Source organism: Cherax quadricarinatus, chromosome 17 (assembly GCF_038502225.1).
Source record: "Cherax quadricarinatus isolate ZL_2023a chromosome 17, ASM3850222v1, whole genome shotgun sequence".
Classification (NCBI taxonomy): domain Eukaryota; kingdom Metazoa; phylum Arthropoda; class Malacostraca; order Decapoda; family Parastacidae; genus Cherax; species Cherax quadricarinatus.
Genome location: NC_091308.1, coordinates 7,303,630 through 7,322,695, shown reverse-complemented (window position 1 = coordinate 7,322,695; position 19,066 = coordinate 7,303,630). Strand labels below are relative to the sequence as shown.

Here is a 19,066-nt window from a genome sequence, read left to right as displayed (position 1 = left end):
CAATGCCTTCAATCCTGTAACTCCTTCTTGTTGACACTATTATCTTTTAGACTCGAATTAATTTGCCCTCAAAGACGTTTTGTTAAGCAGCACACGAGCAAGCTGGTAGAGAGGTCATAGAATGTTATGTTTCTCAAGCTGGAACAACAATCATAGCATGCAGTGAACTACTCAGGGAGATAATATAACTGCATATTTTCACTATACTCACCACCACCAACATAGTCACTATCAACCATAATCACTAACATCACCATCACCACCACCACCACCACCACAAACACTGAGATTACCACCATCACACGCACCAATATTTTCACGAGCACAGTCACTAACACTACAATTACTGCCACCTAAGATAAGTTAGGCGTCGGGTAGTGAGTCGTTTCCCACCATAAGGCACAATAAATAATGAACTTTCTTGTGTGAAGCTGGTGTTGAGGGCGGGCGGGCCTGGCCCGGTACACCTACAGCCTTGCCTGGAGAAAGTGGTCCCGCAGGACGGGTTCCTAGTTTCCATAATCTAAAGACTCTCTCTTCTTGTTTCCATGGCTAACACATTAAATGCTTCGGGTGTACTACCGAAAAGTGTGGATGACATCTCGCTTTATTACTGTGTACGAGTCATGGAATATAATTTGGAATGTTTTTTTGTAATGTCTTGCGTGTGTGTGGAGGGAGGGAGGTGAACCAGGAGTCGTGTCCAAGAGACGAGATTATTCCCGTCATGCAACTTCAGGATGTTCCAAGGCCGAGCTAGAGAGCCAAGGCGGCCTCTATTATAGGTTGCGTGCTGCATTGTTGATCTCTCGATCTGCTTGTTTCGTTTTGGTTGGCAGGGATTAGCCGGTGCACGTTAATGTTTGCGCAACGTAACGACCTCCTTCCTGCCCTCAAAAGTTATTCCGTCTCCATGCCACTCAGGACCCCCGTCGGCTCATCCTGTCATGTCTCTTTCCTAAGTCTGCCGAGATCACGGATTCCTCACGCACATCGTGAATTTGAAATTTTCACTCCAATAATTCTTGTATGTTTTCAGGAATTTGCTGAGATCTACAGTATCAAACTCTCAGCTAGCTTCAGTTATCACCATTACTTGACTGGGTGACCATAGCGGATCTCGAAAGCCCCAAATGTATATTGCTACAATATTTACTCTTGGATATAGAAGGTGGAACGATTCATTTACTTTTACGTCAACACAAGATCAACAAGTCTCTTGGCGTGGGTCCTATTGATTTCAAGTTAAGTTGAAGCTCAGTCAAACAGGCCAAAAATTATGTTAAGTAATCTTTCTGGTCAAGAAAGGAACCTGAAAATGCCTTCTTGTAATCAGAGACTTTTCCTGACCTAAGATCTTCAAGAAATGGTGTAAGAGTGAGTTGTACAGGCACCCGGGAGACGATACGCAGGTGTCCCAGAGTGAAAGACTGGTGAGGAAAGAACTGCTCTAGTTGTTAACATAGCACCCACATTATTCCCTAAGAAGTGAAGCTTTGTCAAGAAAATGTGAACTAATAAATTTGTATTTATAATTTCAGAAATAAGCAACAAAGTGGTAGCTATTCCTCTGATGTATCACCAAACAATAACAGACAGTAGTATGAAGACAACAACAAGGTCATAATTAACGCTGCTGGGAAAGTGGCAAGGATAACTTTCACGGTCATGCCAAAACTACGTATCGTGCGAGACGTCAACAAGAAGATAGATGGGCAAAACCGGGAGCTGCATGGAGAATAAGACACATGGAGAGCTAAACTGATGGAGAACTTCATATAACAGCATGTAAAGGACACAATAAGAGAAAGAAAAATGAGGCAGCATGACAGGATCATGTCTTTACCTCAAACATATCAGACAGATTAAAAAAAAAAACTATGAGAAAACTCTGGGCACCAGTGACCATCCTGTTCTGATGCTTTACTATCTGGTGGAAGTGAATCTGGAGAGGAGTACAGAAAAGGAGGGTAAAACTAGACAACAAGAGAAGGGACCACAAACGGCTGAGAATCGACCTAAATGCTCCACACCTCCAATGACGAATGTAAACAAAAAGATAAATAAAATTATTGTGTGTCTAACTGGGAAGGTCGAGGCGGAGGAGAAATTCGTACTAAAAGAAGAAAAGGTGGCAATTGGAAGAAAATAGAGAGAGAGACAGTGATTCACCCAGAGACACACAATAGGCAAGTCGACTTGAACCAGAGTATGGAAACGCTGCAGAGAGTGGAGGATGGCACGGAAGACAGAAGCAAGCAGAAAACTGTTAACGCACTCGGTGGTGAAAAGAGATGCAGAAAGATAATTTGGGAAAAACACTTTATCAAAGGCAAAACTACAACTCGTGGATGAGTGCCACACTCACAGTGCCATGTGGTACACCCTACCACTCTCACAGTGGGTGAGTACCACTCTCACAGTGGGTGAGTGCCACTCTCACAGTGCCATGTGGCACACCCTATCACTCTTACAGTGGGTGAGTACCACACAGAGACATGTGACACTTCTGTATTGCACTGCCCCATAAATAACGTTTACCTTTAAGCATAGTAAGTCAAGTGTATTATCCAAGAGTAATATAAACATTGACCCCACCACCAGTGACGTGTTGACCCCACCACCACCAGTGAAGTGTTGACCCCACCACCAGTGAAGTGTTGACCCCACCACCAGTGAAATGTTGACCCCACCACCAGTGACGTGTTGACCCCACCCCCATCACCAGTGAAGTGAGGACCCCACCCCCACCACCAGTGAAGTGAGGACCCCAGCCCCCACCACCAGTGAAGTGTTGACCCCACCCCCACCCCCCACCAGTGAAGTGTTGACCCCACCCCCACCACCAGAGAGGTGAGGACCCCACCCCCTCCACCAGTGAAGTGTTGATTATGCAGCAGTTGTCCGTTTGCCGAATAACGGTCCTTTAGGGCCGGGAGGGTAGTGCGGGAAGATAGTAGGAGGGTAGTGGGGATGGGTTGTGGGGAGGATAGTGGGGGATGTAGTGGGGGAGGGTAGTGGGAGGTTATGAGGGTCAGAAGGCTGGTGGTGTGTTGCGAAGCCTCTTGCTCACAAACCGAAAGGACCGTTACTCGGAAAACTCCAGTTTTCCACAGCAGTGAAGTGTTGATAATGCAGTAGTAAAGCGTAGACCATGAAGCAGTGAAATACTGACCTTGTAGCAGTGAAATGTTGGTCATGTAACGGTGAAGCGTTGACCATGTAGCAGTGAGGTGCTGACCATGCAGTAGCGAAGTGTTTATCATGCAGCAGTGAGGGGCGGACCATGTAGCAGTGAAATGTTGAGCCGGCTTCAGCAGAGTACTTCCTCCGTTTGTCTCACAATGACCACGACAACAAAAGGAAAGGATGTGATGGAAGCAATTTCAACTTTCTCTGATGCAGAAGCACGACGATGGAGGGAGGTAATCGATGTGTATATAGATGGTGCTCCAGCAATCTTGGGGGTCTTGTTCTTGATTCTTGGCAATTGTCAAACGTAAGAATTCCACAGAAGTTCTTGCTTCCAGGTATGGCGGGCCATGACTAAGACCCGCGTCAGGAAGCACTTGTCCTGTTTCCTGACGAATCTTACCTAACCTTTAGCTTCCCGGACTTTCCCAGCAGTCCTGCTTGCTTACTTAGACACCATCATCAAAATAATCAACCTTATGAAAGGATCAGTCCTGAGCACACGCCTTTTCCGTGAACTGTGTGAAAATATGGATTCTGAATACCAAGCAAGTCTGCTGCTTGTCAAAGGGCAACATTCTCACTTGGTTCTATGAGCTTAGTGAAGAAGTGAAGACTTTTCTGGCAGATCACAGTAAAGACGAGCTACTCACCAAGATAAACTTGCCAGAATTTCAGGCTCATTTGACATACTTGGTAGACATTTCCGAAGCTCTAAATGAGTTCAGCCAGCAACCATAGGGTCATCAGAGTAGCAGCATACACTATGCGGTAAATATCACCATATTCTTGCAAAACTGCGGCTCTGGGAGAAACGGGTTTGTGACGACAAGGCGACCCAGTTCAGTTCCACCGACTTTCTGAAGTCAACAAAGATGCCATCAGGCAGGTGCTCAAGACAGAGATCACAGAGCATCTTAACTCCCTCATTGATGATGTTCAGTGGTACTTCCTACACATACACATGACGTCCCACCAGAATTCCAGCAATATTTTTTGGAATTGAAACAAAATTCCCAAGGAAGAGATGAATTCAGCTTCCTAAGCCTCGGTGAATCATGGGAGAAAACGTGCCCCATTTATCCTGGACCTGGCAACAACGATCATCGTGCGTTCAACCCATCCCCTTCATTATATATCACGGGGAGAGTCGAGTGATAACTCTTGGCCTTTCGTGTCGCAATCAACACATCATCAGGAGCTTGCGATGTTGAAGAAAAGAAAAGATTCAACCAAATACATCCAGCAAAGACGAGATTTTCCGGCAGAAGTGGTGAGTGACCTGGGGAAAGACTGGGAACCCTTCTTCTAAAGTGATGAAATTCATCACTCATCTGAGCTATTATGAAACTCATCACCCATCTGGGCTTTAGAGTAATGAAACTTATCCCTCATCTGGGCTCTAAGGTAATGAAAATCATCACTCATCTGGGCTCTAAAGTGATGTAACTCATCCCACATTTGGGCTCTAAGGTAATGAAATCCATCACTCAACTGGGCTCTAAAGTGACGTAACTCATCACTCATCTGGGCTCTAAAGTGATGCAACTCATCACTCAAACTCAGGACGAACAATTGTAATCAGTGGGAAGACAAGCCAAATCAATTATCATATATAAGATAATTACAGTAATCATGGTTATTATTTTGAGGAAATGTGACATTAATCAGACTAATGAAAGATAACAGGTAATTATATTTGTTATTCTTGCGTTACTGGCTCGTGTTTACGATGCAGAATTATCTGTAATCAGACGTTACATGGGATCAGTACCCTCTGTAAAGTATTTGGGCTGGCTGTAAGAGTATTTGTACCACCGTAATCATATTTCTATCCACTGTATAATGGTATTTGTACTTACTGTAGCGGTATTTGTACCCACCATGATATCTGGCAGATATATATCACTGTTAGGCCTGGATTATCTTGTGCAGGATGGTAGGTATTACCCACCAGTATGGTAACAAAATGTTTGGTACAGTTATAGAAGACAGTACTTTATATTTTATGAAGTGTGTACGAAAAGTTTGTGCTGCACCAGGTTACTTACTGGTACACTTACTTACACGTGACACTGAAAAAAATCTGTGCTGGGGATGTCCTGACCAGTTATTCTGCAGACGTTCGCCTGCTCGTAATTACTGTAATGCTGCGACCTGGCTATCGTGCCATAATCTTCACGTTATATATATATGTATATATATATATATATATATATATATATATATATATATATATATATATATATATATATATATATATATATATATATATATGTATATATATATATATATATATATATATATATATATATATATATATATTATTGTAAGCCATGGAATTTTCGCTCACTATGAGGCGTGCTTAAAACAACACACACACACACACACACATACACACACACATACACACACACATACACACACACACACACACACATACACACACACACACACACACACACACACACACACATATATATATATATATATATATATATATATATATATATATATATATATATATATATATATATATTCTTCTTCTTTCAACAAACCGGCCGTATCCCACCGAGGCAGGGTGACTAGAAAAAAAACGTAAGTTTTTCTTTTTACTTGTGGTAATTTATACAAGAGAACGTGCTACTAGCCCCTTGCTCCCGGCATTTTAGTCGCCTTTTACGACACGCATGGCTTAAGGAGGAAAGATTCTTTTAAACTTCCCCATGAAGATGAAAGGAAATATAAAGGAACAAGAACTATTAAGAAAACAGAGGAAGCTCAAATAGGTGTGTATACATATAAACAGGGTTTACCGAGTGGGCTAACCCGGTAGCACGTATACTCGACCTTCTGTCTCCTCTTTCTTAATTCTTCCTGGAGTTCGTCTTGATATCCCTTTCGTTCTTACAGTCACCTTTTATATTAGTTGTATATTATCTGACAGCATTAGCATGTAGGAGTCTGTCTCCTTCTTGTATGGCGTTTATATTCACAAGAACAGGATGGGACCTAAGGCTGAACCTTTGGGGATTCGGTTGGTATAATCTACGATTCTGACGTTCAGTGGCTCACAATGACTCTTTCCAGTGTTTAAGCGCTGGCCCTCTGCTTGCCACTTAATCCTGAGGTTTTGCTATCCGTGGTAGTCTGCAGTTTGATAACGTGGCTAAAGTTACTACTTTTTCAGGCTAGGAAAGTTCAATTTACCCGCACATCTCTTTCTTACCTTGTCTCTGTCATCCTGTCGTAGGTGTCTCCCAGGTTTGTGAGTTAAACCTGGCTGTTGTTACACCTGTGATGATGCTTTGTGATGATGACCTCGCCCTCAACACCCTCCACTTGTCTCTTATTATGCTGTCCATCACCTTGCATGTGGTACTTGACAAGGTACGAGTCTCTAGTTTCAGGTCATCTATCTCTTGCTTTACCTAAGTAATGGAACTACGTTAGCCACTCTCCACGAGTTTGACAGCTCAACTGTCTCTAGTGTTTCCTTCAAGATTTGATCAAGCAGCTTGTTCGTGGCTTTATACTTGCCAACTCAGATTTCAGGCATTACTCATAAGTGAAAAACCTCCTGAATTTAATTCCCTACACATAATTTTATGTGAACGAGTCACTGTTTTCCTTCAGTCTGATCAGTTTTTATAACAGTGCTTGTCAGTGAAACAAGACTACTGTTAGAGTACAGTCCCCATAAACTATGTTGTTTAAATACTGTGTGTGTGTGTGTGTGTGTGTGTGTGTGTGTGTGTGTGTGTGTGTGTGTGTGTGTGTGTGTGTGTGTGTGTGTGTGTGTGTGTGTGTGTGTGGTTACTTAGGACAGTGGATGTAAAGATATTTTTAAGAAAGGCCAATTTTTTTTGGTTGATATTAACAGGGAAAATTCATACATGTATCCCTCTTCGTCAGTGTACTGTTTATGTGTATCCCTCTTCCTCGGTGTACTGTTTATGTGTATCCTTCTTCCTCAGTGTACTGTTTATGTGTATCCCTCTTCTTCAGTGTACTGTTTATGTGTATCCCTCTTCCTCAGTGTACTGTTTATGTGTATCCCTCTTCTTCAGTGTACTGTTTATGTGTATCCCTCTTCTTCAGTGTACTGTTTATGTGTATCCCTCTTCTTCAGTGTACTGTTTATGTGTATCCCTCTTCTTCAGTGTACTGTTTATGTGTATCCCTCTTCTTCAGTGTACTGTTTGTGTGTATCCCTCTTCCGTAGTGTACTGTTTATGTGTATCCCTCTTCTTCAGTGTACTGTTTATGTGTATCCCTCTTCATCAGTGTACTATTTATGTGTATCCCTCTTCCTCAGTGTACTGTTTGTGTGTATCCCTCTTCCTTAGTGTACTGTTTATGTGTATCCCTCTTCCTCAGTGTACTATATATGTGTATTCCTCTTCCTCAGTGTACTGTTTGTGTATCCCTCTTCCTTAGTGTACTGTTTATGTGTATCCCTCTTCCTCAGTGTACTATATATGTGTATTCCTCTTCTTCAGTACATGTGAATTTCTGTTACTAGGAAGGAGGAGGATAGGGAGAAGGAAGAGAAGGAGAAAGAGGAAGAGGACGAGAGGGAGAAGGAAGAGGAGGAGAAGAGGGAGGAGAATGAGGAAGAGAAGGAAGAGAATGAGGAGGAGGAACTAGCAGAACCAGACATGCGATATTGATTCATGACTTCCGATGCCTCGCATCATCACTGTGTATCACTGATGATGTCTGTGTAACATTGATGAGGTCTCTCTAATTTATATCTCTATCACTGATGAGGTTTCTCTATGATATCTGTAACATTGATGAGGTCAGTGTAACACTGATGTGAGACTGATGATGTCTCTAGAATATTGATGACGTGTTGCTATAAAAACGTCAATGAGTAACATTGATGTTCTTGGTCTAGCACTGATGATGTGTAACTATCATCACATCACAGTGTAATATTGATGATGTTTAACATTGATGATATGTGGCTTTCATAACACCACTGAGTAACATTGATGATATCAAGCCCTAAAGTGACCTGTGATCTCTGGTCTTGCAGTGACCTGTGATCTCTGGTCTTGCAGTGACCAGTGATCTCTGGTCTTGCAGTGACCTGTGATCTCTGGTCTTGCAGTGACCTGTGATCTCTGGTCTTGCAGTGACCTGTGATATCTGGCCTTGCAGTGACCTGTGATCTCTGGTCTTGCAGTGACTAATGATCTCTGGTCTTGCAGTGACCTGTGATCTCTGGTCTTGCAGTGACCTGTGATCTCTGGTCTTTCAGTGACCAGTGATCTCTGGTCTTGCAGTGACCTGTGATATCTGGTCTTGCAGTGACCTGTGATATCTGGCCTTGCAGTGACCTGTGATATCTGGCCTTGCAGTGACCTGTGATCTCTGGTCTTGCAGTGACCTGTGATCTCTGATCTTGTAGTGACCTGTGATCTCTGGTCTTGCAGTTACCTGTGATCTCTGGTCTTGTAGTGACCTGTGATCTCTGGTCTTGCAGTTACCTGTGATCTCTGGTCTTGTAGTGACCTGTGATCTCTGGTCTTGCAGTGACCTGTGATCTCTGGTCTTGCAGTGACCTGTGATATCTGGCCTTGCAGTGACCTGTGATCTCTGGTCTTGCAGTGACCTGTGATCTCTGATCTTGCAGTGACCTGTGATCTCTGGTCTTGCAGTGACCTGTGATATCTGGTCTTGCAGTGACCTGTGATCTCTGATCTTGCAGTGACCTGTGATCTCTGGTCTTGCAGTGACCTGTGATCTCTGGTCTTGCAGTGACCAGTGATCTCTGGTCTTGCAGTGACCTGTGATCTCTGGTCTTGCAGTGACCTGTGATCTCTGGTCTTGCAGTGACCTGTGATCTCTGGTCTTGCAGTGACCTGTGATATCTGGTCTTGCAGTGACCAGTGATCTCTGGTCTTGCAGTGACCTGTGATCTCTGGTCTTGCAGTGACCTGTGATCTCTGGTCTTTCAGTGACCAGTGATCTCTGGTCTTGCAGTGACCTGTGATATCTGGTCTTGCAGTGACCTGTGATATCTGGCCTTGCAGTGACCTGTGATCTCTGGTCTTGCAGTGACCTGTGATCTCTGATCTTGCAGTGACCTGTGATCTCTGGTCTTGCAGTGACCTGTGATATCTGGTCTTGCAGTGACCTGTGATCTCTGATCTTGCAGAGACCTGTGATCTCTGGTCTTGCAGTGACCTGTGATCTCTGGACTTGCAGTGACCAGTGATCTCTGGTCTTGCAGTGACCTGTGATCTCTGGTCTTGCAGTGACCTGTGATCTCTGGTCTTGCAATGACCAGTGATCTCTGGTCTTGCAGTGACCAGTGATCTCTGGTCTTGCAGTGACCAGTGATCTGTGGTCTTTCAGTGACCTGTGATCTCTGGTCTTGCAGTGACCAGTGATCTCTGGCGTTGCAGCAGTGACCCGGCGTGACCTCAGCTTCCCGTTGTCTGTGGCTTTAACAGTGACCCTCCGGTGTGACTGAAGCAAAACATAGAAAACGGAACACCCCAACAGAGGGCTGACTTTAATTACAGGTCGCTCAAATAAGCGCAACAAACAAAGAAACACATGTGGAAGGGCAATTCGGCCAGATTATTAATTAAATCTGGAAGTGAAAGTGACTTTCCGGTGAAGGTGATTCCATCATCATTTTCCCAAAAGTAGATTTGGCTGACTCAGTTAACGATTTTCGAGAATAAAGGTTGATAATCTTTTCGTTTTTGTAAGGTTCCAAGAATTTATGTTTGCTCTAGAAGGATAATCTGAAGAATGATAGAAAGACAGTAGAGGCAGCTGGTGTGTGTGTGTGTCGTGGCAATGATAGTGAAGGCAGCTAGTGTGTGCTAATCTATTTGTGGTTGCAGGGGTCGATTCATAGCTCCTGGCCCCGCCTCTTCACTGATCGCCACTAGGTCCTCTCTCTCCCTGCTCCATGAGCTTTATCAAACCTCGTCTTAAAACTATGTATGGTTCCTGCCTCCACTACGTCGCTTTCCAGGCTATTCCACTTGCTGACAACTCTATGACTGAAGAAATATTTCCTTACATCCCTTTGACTCATCTGAGTCTTCAACTTCCAATTGTGACCCCTTGTTTCTGTGTCCCATCTCTGGAACATCCTGTCTCTGTGCACCTTTTCAATTCTTAGCAGTATTTTATGTCGTTATCATGTTTTCCCTAACCCTCCTGTCCTCCAGTGTAGTCAGGCCGATTTCCCTTAACCTTTCTTCGTAGGACATTCCCCTTAACTCTGGGACTAGTCTTGTTGCAAGCCTCTGCACTTTCTCTAATTTCTTGACGTGCTTGTCCAGGTGTGTGTGTGTGTTGTGACAGTGACAAGTGAAGGCAGCTGGTGTGTTGTGACAGTGACAAGTGAAGGCAGCTGGTGTGTTGTGACAGTGACAAGTGAAGGCAGCTGGTGTGTTGTGACAGTGACAAGTGAAGGCAGCTGGTGTGTTGTGACAGTGACAAGTGAAGGCAGCTGGTGTGTTGTGACAGTGACAAGTGAAGGCAGCAGGTGTGTTGTGACAGTGACAAGTGAAGGCAGCTGGTGTGTATAACTCACATATCTTCCGTGCTTACTGTATCTTACCGATGGATTATAGACTCTCCCGATTATCCTGACTTACCAGTCAGCCTAAAGAGCTGAATTATTATTCACTGCCATGCGCACACACGCGCCCAGCACTGTCGTGTACACAGCACACTGCTACGTGCAAGATATGTGTACCATATGTTACCGTAATGAACATAAAGAGAGATTGTGTAATATCCCATGTGAAAGTTCAAGGTATCTTGTTAACGAAAATAAGATTCCAGACATACCTTTACCTTTAATGAGTTCAGAATTTTTTCTACTCTCGGAGCTCGGCCATGGGCCAGGCTCGTCTGGTGCTTGCCTGGTCAACCAAGTTGTTGCTGCTGGTGGTTTGCTTACTCACATGTCCATCACAGCCTGGTTGATTTGGTACTTAGTGAAGATACTTGTCCAATTTCCTATTGAAGACTTCTACACTTGTCCTAGCAGTGTTCCTGATATCCTCTGATAATGTGTTGAATAGTCTGGGGCCACAGACGTTGATACAGTGTTCTCTTATTGTGCCCGCAGCACCCCTGCTTTTCACTGGGTTTATTTTGCACTTCCTCCCATATCTCTCACTCCATTATGTTCTTATGGCAGTGTGCAGATTTGGGACAAGGCCCTCAAGTATTTTCTAGGTATATATTATCATGTATCTCTCTCTCTCCTCCGCTCCAGTGAGTACACATTTAAGACTTTAAGGTGTTCCCAGTAATTTAAATGCTTTATTAATTCTTTACGGGCCGTAAATGATCTCTTTATTTGTTCCACCGCTGATATTTCTTCTGCCCTGAACTGGACTGTCAGCATTGAGCAATATTCCAAATGAGAAAAAAGGAAGGATTTGTAAAATGTCACCTCTGGTATTATTTCCTTTGTTTTGAAAGATCTCATTATCCACCCCGCCGTCCTGCTGGCCGTTGTAACCTTTGTGTTATTGCGTTTTATGAAAGAGAGGTCAACTGAAATAATTATTCCCAATTTCTTCACGTGTTCCTTTTGTTTTATTTAGCAACCCTCTTGAGTTTTTCATACAGTGTCCGTTTTGAGTTCTTTATTCTTTCCGTACCTAAGCAGCTGGAACTTATAACCAGTGAACGTCATGTTGGTCTCCACTGCCCAATGGAAAACAGTGCTTATATATTCCAGCAATTTTTCAGTGTCTTCTACCGAAGTGACTTTCATGTTTATTTTGGCGTCATCTCCAAATGATGATACAAAAATATGATGGATGTTTCTGCTATGTCTGCTATGAAGATAATAAATAGCAAAGGTGCCAGGACACTGCCTTGGGGCACTGAGCTTTTTACCTCGCTGATGCTGGATTTTGCTCTGTTTACTACTACTTTTTGTGTTTTGTGTGTGTTAGGAACTAGAAAATCCATCTGCTTACCTTCCCCGTAATGTCTATGGCATTACCCATGATCAAACGCCTTTGCAAAATCTGTGTATATCACATCTACGTTTTGGTTTTCTTCCAACGCCTCCGTAATTCTATCATAGTGGTTCAGCAGTTGTGCCAGGCATGATAGTCCTGTTCTAAAACCATGCTGGTTTGGGTTATGCCGATTGTACTGTTGCATGAGATTTGTAATCTGACATCTCATCACTATTTCGAAGATTTTAATTATGTGGTTAGTTAGGGCTACTGGGTTGTAATTCTTAGCTAGTGCTCTACGCTTGCTTATCCAAAAGAATTGTCTGCACTCTTTAAGGTCTCCGGCATTTCACTTAGATCTAGGCTCTCCAAAGAATACTGAGGGCCCGTGCTAGTGGTACTTTGCACTTTGCTGAGTGGGCATGTTCAATTTCTTTTTCGAATTCTATGGGATTTATACTAATGGCAGTTAGTTGGTCTGTGCGGCCTTCCGATGGAATGAGAAAAGTTTGTACATTCTGTACCTTGCTATCACTTAGTGGGTTACTGTTCAGTTCTAGTTCATCGTCAGTATACGAGTCTCCTCTCATCAAGAGTCCAATTCTACAGGCAGTTCTTGACTTGGATTTTGCATATGAATAGAAATATTTGGGGTTCCTTGCAATATCCTGGATGGCCTTTTGTTTCCTTTGTGCTGAAAACGGAGAGAGAGAGAGAGAGAGAGAGAGAGAGAGAGAGAGAGAGAGAGAGAGAGAGAGAGAGAGAGAGAGAGAGAGAGAGAGAGAAATACAGAATACAGATTTGCAAGATAGAGGCTACAAACCTCAAAAATTGAAGTGTTGAGCATATCGGCCAAAGAGCAAACTAGCCTTATAACCTCGGAAGAGCTAAGAAAAGCATTCAGTAACCTCAACAAAGAATCCTTCGGTACCCTATATACGATGTACTTCAGACTCAACATCGAGTATTCAGCACAAGCATAGAGCCACATAACTAAGCTACGTGCCTAGTCCTGGAGGGAAGATGAAGGAATGACGAGGAAACACTGATATAAGTAAGGGGACACCGATGAAGGGTACGGAAGGGAAACTGAGCCAAGGAACATAGATGGAAGCTAAAGAAGAGGACCTGGACTAAGGCAACATACAAGTTAAAGAAGAGGACCCTGGACCAAAGAAACACAGATGGAACAAGGGAACATAGATGGGATTTAAAGAACCTGGACCAAGGGGACATAGATGGATATTAAAGGAGAGAACCCTGGACCAAGGTGGACAGATGGCGGTTAAAGAGACAGGTGAACCACAGGAATGCATAAAAGGACTTTTTCAGCTTGAGAGTATCCAGGCAGTGGAACGAACTGGATGGGAAAGTGGTGGAAGAAGCATTCATACTAAGTTTTATGAAAAGGTATGAGAGGGGCCCATGAGGTCAAGAATAGAGTGTAATTAAAAGGAGGGACCAAGAACCTAGGCTCCAATCCACCAACAAGTAGGTGAGCGTACACACACACACACACACACACACACACACACACACACACACACACACACACACACACACACACATGTCGCTGACATATATAGTATGTAAAGTTATGTAGAAGATTATCAGGAGAAGAGTGGTGGAGCACCTAGAAGGGTACGGGCTCATTCAGGATAATCAGCACGGCTTCAGGGAAAGGAAATCTTGCATCAGGTAACAGAAGTAAGACAGGAGAGAGAGGAATGAGTAGGCTGCATCTTTTGGACTGTAGGAAGGCTTTCGATACAGTACCACACAAGAGACTGGTTGAAAAGCTAGAGGAGCAAGCAGGAATGAAATGGAAAGTGCTACAATGGATCAGGGAATACCTGAGAGGAAGGAAACAACGTGTATTGGTACGTGACGAGGTGTCAGAGTGGGTGCTTGTGTTGAGTGGGGTTCTACAAGGGTCAGTCCTAGGTCCGGTGCTGTTTGTAGTATGTGTGAATGACATGACAGAAGGGGTAGATTTCAGAGGTGTCACTGTTCGCAGACGATGTGAAACTAATGAGGAGAATACAAGTGAACGAGGATCAAGTAAGCCTACAAGGAGCTCTGGACAAGCTAAAAGCCTGGTTGGATAAATGGTTCCTGGAGTTTAACCCCAACAAGTGCAAAGTTATGAAGTTTGGGGATGGACAGAGAAGACTACAGACGGAGTACACCCTAGGAGGACAAAGGCTGTAAAACTCATTCAAAGAAAAGAATTTTGGAGTGAGCATCATACCGAGCATATCTCCTGTGGCGCACACCAACAAAATAACTGCTACGGTATATGGGCGCCTGGCAAAACTAATAATAGCGTTTCGACATTAAGTAAGGAGTCATTCAAGACACTGCACGCTGTGTATGTCAGGCCCATGTTGAAGTATGCAGCACCAATGGAACCCACACCTGGTCAAATACGACAAGAAATATAAAAGTGCAAAGGTTTGCAACAAGACTAGTCCCGGACCTAAGGATAATGTCATATTAGAGATTAAGGGAAATCAACTTGACAACACTAGACGGCAAGAGGGATAGAGGGAGATATGATAACGATATATAAAATACTGAGAGGAACTGAAAATGAGGATAGGGACAGAATGTTTCAGAGATGGGACTCAGCAACAAGGGGTCACAGCTGGAAGTTGGAAACTCATATTAGTCACAGGGTTATCAGGAAGTGGAACAATCTGGAGTGTGATGTAATTGAGGCAGGCTCTATACATAGCTTTAAGAAGAGATATGACAAAAGCTAATGGAGCAAGGAGAGAGTGGACCTAGTAGCGACCAGAGAAGAAGCTGAACCAGAAGCAATGACTCGACCCATGCAACCAAAAGATAGGTGAGTACACAACTATGTTCACACTAGCATGTACACACTACCCTGTACACACTAGCATGTACACATATGCTAACGTAACTAGATGCAGGGGAGGTGACACAAGTATGATATATTAAAGGGTCACTGAGTGCTATGTTATTTGAGTATCGTGAGCATAAATAATGGTGGCGTGGCTATAATGTGTTGTTTGGGGTGTGGATGTGCTAGTGTGTGTGTGTGTGTGTGTGGATGTGCTAGTGTGTGTGTGTGTGCGTGTGTGTGTGTGGGGGGGGGTCAGGAGATCAGGGTCACAGCGTTCCTGAACATAGTATCAGCATAAGCCAGTATGTTTACTTTATACTCAATACTGCCAAAAATTCTAATAAAATAGCCAAGATTATATATATATATATGTATATATATATATATATATATATATATATATATATATATATATATATATATATATATATACAAAACAATAACAGGGGAGCTGAAAGATAGCTCTAGGCCTTTCATGCTGCAATCAACACATCATCAGAAGCTTGCAATGTTGTAGGAATTCCAAGCAAATACGTTCATAGGAAGCGTGTTTGCTCGCATGAGCCAGGAGGGAGGCAGGAGAGAGGCAGGAGTGAGGCAGGAGAGAGGCAGGAGTGAGGCAGGAGTGAGGCAGGAGTGAGGCAGGAGTGAGGCAGGAGAGAGGCAGGAGAGAGGCTGGAGGTGGTGCCCCAGGCACACCAATATCCAGCGTCTAGTGCCCCGTGCCAGAAAGACTGAACATTAAAGCATTAGAAGACAGCCAGCCCACAAGCACTGATTATGTAGAAATATCCTGACGAACGTGAGATTAGTGACATGAGTTCTCCATAAAAAAACTAATTTGGTAAATGTAAAATATAAGAGGAACTAAAGATAAATTATAACAATTTATTAGAGACTTATTATTACAATGGATGATACACTTTTAGAGGAAAATGTGAAGTTATAATAGAATAAACGCCTGCATGGGTGGATGTCACAAGTGGGGTGCCACAAGCTTCTGTACTTGCCCCAATAATGTTTCTAATTTATATAAATTATTTACCAGAAGGAATAAAAAAAAATATATGAATATGGTAGCAGATGATGTCAAAATCTTATGTATAATTATAATGAAACCAACTGTAAATCTTTATAAGAGGACCTGGATCAATTGGAGTAATGTAAATAAATGCCATTGTAATGGAAATGGGAGAAAGCGAAATCAAATCACATGAAGAATTTAAAGTGTGACAAAATATTGAAAGTATCAGATACAGAGAGACTGATGTAGGGGTTATTATTAAAAAAAAATTGTCACTGGAAGATCCAGTAAATCAAATTGAGAGGAACTTTTATGTTACACTTGCAAATTATAAAATAACTTTCATATGTATTTGGATGGTGAAATGTTGAGAAAGTTGTGTGTAACTTATGCAGCGATTGTGTGGATTATGTAGTGATTGTGTGGTGCCCACACCAGAAAAAAAAACACGTGGATTAGTTAGAAAATGTTCAGGGAAAAGCTACGAAATGGCTGCCATAGATGAGCAATGTGAACAATGATGAAGGGTTTAAATCATTAAAGATGCCCATGTTGACTGATAGCTGGACAAGAGGAGACATGGTAACCACATAGAACGCGCTGAAAACACTTGAAAGAGTAGATAAACAAAACTAGTAACTGGAATAGAGAAACAAGAGGTCACAGTTGCAGATTGTGGAGAGGAGTGGAAAGTGTAGTAGATATTTTTCCTACTCAAATAGAATGGGTGACGAGTGGAAATGCTGCAACCACTGGAAATTTAAAAAAAAAATATATATATGGTGAACAGATTATTGAAAACTAGACACCGCGAACATAAATACTGTAGCTACAAATAGGTAATTACACACACACACACACACACACACACACACACACACACACACACACACACACACACACACACACACACACACACACACACACACACACACACACACACACACACACACACACACACACACAAACTTTCAAAGAGTGAAAACCGTTAACAAGAAATAATTTGTCAGCGAGAGCTGTGCGAGGCTACACGCAAACTGCCTCAGCTCCCATATTATCTAATTATATTATTACAAACAAGCAATCAAGAAATTATGAGTTGCCTCAGCAATGACAATAATCTTAGCTGAGGCAAGATTATTATTATTGTCTGTAACAAAAAAAAAACATGTATTTTTTTTTCAAGAATTTCTGTTATCCTGCTTAGTGTGAGATTAGACCGAATTACAAAAAAAAAGACGAAAAAGAACAAAAATAATATATGGAAAGACTGGATGAATGAGAAAAAGAAAGAGTGTACCAAAATAAGAGAGTCGAGCAAAGACAGAGATTCTTACATTCCCGTGGTCATATTGATCTTCTGGCAGAGTTAAACCATTAGGGGCGCCCATATAGCGCACCGGCTGAATGAGAGGCAATCAGAGTTGGATCCAAGGAAAGGGGGAGGGGGAAGGTAGATCAAGAGCCCAGCCCCAGCATCGAGGGCCCACCCATGGGCTGGGGGGCTTGAGAAACAAGAGCTCTTGGCAGGTGGCCTAGCAACTGATGTATGATGACCTAGCAGCTGAAATAATTTGTCCTAGCAACTGATGTATGATAACCAAGTAACTGATGTATGTTCTCCTAGCAAATGATTTATAATGTCCTAGCGAATACTACATGCTGTCAAAAACTGATATATGATATCTTGCAACTGCTATATGATATCCTAGCAACTGATGTTTCTGTAAAGCAAAAGGAAAGAATTATAGACCGATAGCTCTTATGTCCCGCATCATAAAAATCTTTGAATGGGTTCTAAGAATCAAGATTCCCAACCACTTGGATTCCCAACAATTGCACAACCCAGGGCAACGTGGGTTTAGAGCAGGTCGCTCCTGCCTCTCACAACTACTGGACCACTATGACATGGTCTTGGATGTACTGGAGGAGAAACAGAAGGGAGATGTAGTATACAAAGACATTGCGAAACCCTACAACAAGTGCGATCATGGTGAATATCACACAAAATGCGTGATAAAGGAATAACGGAAAAAGTGGGTTGATGATCTTAAACTTTCTAGCTGATAGAACACAGAGAGTAATAGTAAACAGTGTTAAGTCAGAGGCTGCCACAGTGAAAGGTTTGCTTCTCTAGGTACAGTCGCTCCTATCCTTTTCCTCATCCTAGTATCTGACATAGAGATGTAAACCATAGCTTTGTGTCTTTGCTGCCAATACTAGAATTTGCAAGTGTCATCCACTGAGGACACTGCAAATCTCCAAGGAGATACAAACCAAGTCTTCAAATGGGCCACAGAAAGCAATATGAAGTTCAACGAGGCTAAATTTCAATTACTCCGATATGGAAAACTTGAGTAAATAAAAGCTGTATCGGAGTATACGATAAACTCTAAAGTACAAGAGAGCGGAAAACTAATGGAAAGGACTTGTGAGTGATATCAAAGGATCTCTCTTTCATAGAACACAACAGTGTCATAATCAGATCTGCTAGGAAAATGATAGGATGGATAATGAGAACCTTCAAAACAAGGGATGACAAGCCTATAAGGATCGTCATAGGCAGGCGAAATTGCAGACCTTGAGAATATACAGAGAACTTTCTCTACATGTATAAGTATATTCAAGCACCTCAGTTACTGGGACCATTGAAGTCCCCTAACCTGTACTCCTTGGAACACAGGCGAGAAAGATACATCATAATTTACATCTACAAAATCCTAGACGGATTAGTACCAAATCTACACCCAAAAACCACTCCATACAAAAGTAAAAGATTCGGTAGGCGGTGCAACATCCCCCCCCCCCGTAAAAAAAGTGTCAGAGGCCCAGTACTGTTCAACTGCCTCTCAGCATCTTTAAGGGGGATTACCAATAGACCCCTGGCAGTCTTTAAAGGGAAGCTGGACAGATCCCTTAAGAAAGTACCAGACCAGTCGGGCAGTGGTTCGTACTTTGGATTGCACGCAGCTGGCAGTAACAGCCTGATTGATCAGGCTCTGATCGAGGTTCTTG

General features: G+C 42.7%; 1 protein-coding gene across 3 annotated transcripts in view; it reads right to left on the bottom strand.

Moving 5' to 3' along the window:
- Positions 1-19,066, bottom strand: part of LOC128686428 (uncharacterized) — a 133,004-nt gene that overhangs the window by 75,814 nt on the left and 38,124 nt on the right. Inside the window, exon 1 of one of the 3 annotated variants that reach the window (XM_070085775.1) lies at positions 309-446. The exons of the other annotated variants lie outside the window; for them this stretch is intronic. The gene's annotated coding sequence lies outside the window, so the exon portion shown is untranslated. Of the gene's footprint in view, positions 1-308; positions 447-19,066 lie in introns of those variants that run through there. 3 annotated transcript variants of the gene reach the window in all.